Source organism: Myotis davidii, unplaced genomic scaffold (assembly GCF_000327345.1).
Source record: "Myotis davidii unplaced genomic scaffold, ASM32734v1 scaffold130, whole genome shotgun sequence".
In the NCBI taxonomy this organism is placed as follows: Eukaryota; Metazoa; Chordata; class Mammalia; order Chiroptera; family Vespertilionidae; genus Myotis; species Myotis davidii.
This window is the reverse complement of record NW_006285040.1, coordinates 1777630-1779885: the sequence shown is the minus strand read 5'-3', so window position 1 is coordinate 1779885 and position 2256 is coordinate 1777630. Positions and strand designations below refer to the sequence as shown.

The 2256-nt window shown below is 48.0% G+C and overlaps 1 long non-coding RNA gene across 1 annotated transcript; it reads right to left on the bottom strand.

The window, feature by feature from the left end:
- Positions 1–721: 721 nt before the first annotated feature.
- LOC107181769 lies at positions 722–1542 on the bottom strand. Its single transcript, XR_001512471.1, has 2 exons — positions 1351–1542; positions 722–1153 (listed from the first exon to the last, which is right to left on the bottom strand). It is a non-coding gene; the product is annotated as an uncharacterized LOC107181769 (long non-coding RNA).
- Between the last annotated feature and the right edge of the window lie 714 nt (positions 1543–2256).

Below are 2256 nucleotides of genomic sequence, written 5' to 3'. Positions count from 1 at the left end.
GGATAACCCACTAGAAAAAAAAGCCAAATATCAAAGCAGTGGGGAAAATTGAGAACTTACCCAAATTATATACTTCTCAAAAGGCCCAAAACCAGAAAATACAGAGCAATCTATTTCTGGTCATGTATCTGCTGGATGTCAGGTTGTTGTTTTTTTCCTTTAAACAATTTATTGATATATAATTTACATATTATTATGTCTACATGACTAAAGTGTACAATTCAATGTTTTTTTAGTATACTATCAGAGTTGTGCAATCATCATCATAAACAAATTTTAGAACATTTCCTAATTGCAGGTCTCAGTTTAAATGGCACCTCCTTTCAGATGTCCTCCCTGATTATTCTTAACTAGAGGCCCGGTGAACAAAAATTTGTGCACTCCGGGGGGTTCCTCAGCCTGGCCTGTGCCCTCTCAGAGTCTGGGACCCCTTGGGGAATGACCACCTGCTGGTTTAGGCCCGCTCCCTGGGAAATTGGGCTTAAGCTGGCAGTCAGACATCACTCTGGCAGCCCGCGAGCCCTCTGGGGATGTCCACTTGCCAGCGGGGAGCAGGCCTAAGCTCACGCAGGCTCGCGTGGGTCGGACCCACACGGACACCCCATCCCCCACCCCAATGGCTAGGTAGATGATACTACTGATAGAGTCAAGCCTGAAGTGCCCAGGCAACCTGGGTGACCAGGACAGGATGGACAGGCAGCAAAGAAAAAAGGACACTGGGTTTGATTAGGTTTTGGCCTTTAGTCTGAAAAAGTGTTTGATTGAAAGTGTACAACAGAGAGCGGGTGCAAGCGGCCGGGGCCATGGAGCCGCCAATAAAAAAGAATGTCCTTAAATAAAGTTCACAGAGTAAAAACCAGAACCTCCAGTCCTTCCCTCCAACACAACAGAGCACAGGCACAGAACCAGTGATGAGCCCCAAGGAGCAAAGAGGAGGCTGGGGAGAGCAGCAGCGGCTCCCGGGCTGCTGTGTGGAGGGTGAGCCCTCTTTGGAATGGGCTGAGTAAAGCCACCCAGTTCCCCCTGCACACCTCACAACCACTGCTAAGGCTAAAGGAAAAAGACAAAACTCAGTCTCAGGTTCGGAGGGCTCAGGAAACAGTCTCGGGGGCAGGAGTCTGGACAACCAAGTCCGCTAGTCCCGCTTGACCTTCTTGTTGTCACTGCTGCCATCGAGGGTGAGCCCTCTTTGGAATGGGCTGAGTAAAGCCACCCAGTTCCCCCTGCACACCTCACAACCACTGCTAAGGCTAAAGGAAAAAGACAAAACTCAGTCTCAGGTTCGGAGGGCTCAGGAAACAGTCTCGGGGGCAGGAGTCTGGACAACCAAGTCCGCTAGTCCCGCTTGACCTTCTTGTTGTCACTGCTGCCATCTTCTTCAGCCTCCTCAGTAGAAAGCACCTCCTCCAGTTTCTGCTTGCCACTCTCTGGCTGACGCTCTGCTGTGTTTCGGGGCTTGAAGCAAATGATGATGCAGGTCATGTTGTCACACCCTGTACCGTCCCCAGAAGTGTCTGGTGCCAGACACTGATCCAGCAGCTCTTCCACGTCCCAGCCTCTCCTTTTTTCTTTTCTTTTTTTTTATTCTGGGATTTATTTACCTTCTATAATTGAAACTTTGTTGCCTTCAGTGGAGCTCAGAGCCTGCTCCTGCTCACTCCAGCTCCGTAGCCACAGCCGGCTGAAAGCAGGTATCTGGGGTTTATTTATCTTCTATAATTGAAACTTTGTTGCCTTCAGTGGAGCTCAGAGCTGGCGGGAAGCTTGGCTTCCTCCATCACTGGAGCATCCAAGCCTCCTGCTCACTTCAGCTCCATGGCTGCCAGCCACCATCTTGGTTGGGTTAATTTGCATATAGTCACTCTGATTGGCTGGTGGGGGAGTCTTAAGGCGTAGCGACGGGATGGGACATTTGCATGTTTGTCTTTTATTAGATTAGATAAACCCACTTCCCTTATTTCCCGCTGCTTTTCTTCAAGCATTAATAATGATTTGCAGTTACTTTACTTAGTTATTGGCTTTCATATTTGCTATCAGCCTTTTCTACTTGAATGTAAGCTCTATAAAGAGAGAATTTGTCTATCTTGGTCATCGTTATTCCCACTGGTAGCACAGCACATGGCCTGGCACATAATAGGTAATCACTAAAAACATTTGCTGAATGAATGAACTGGTAAGATGTAATGACAGCAGAAAAAGAGCCTGCAGCATCATGGGATACCATCATCAAGAGCAACAATATACTACACTGAGGAG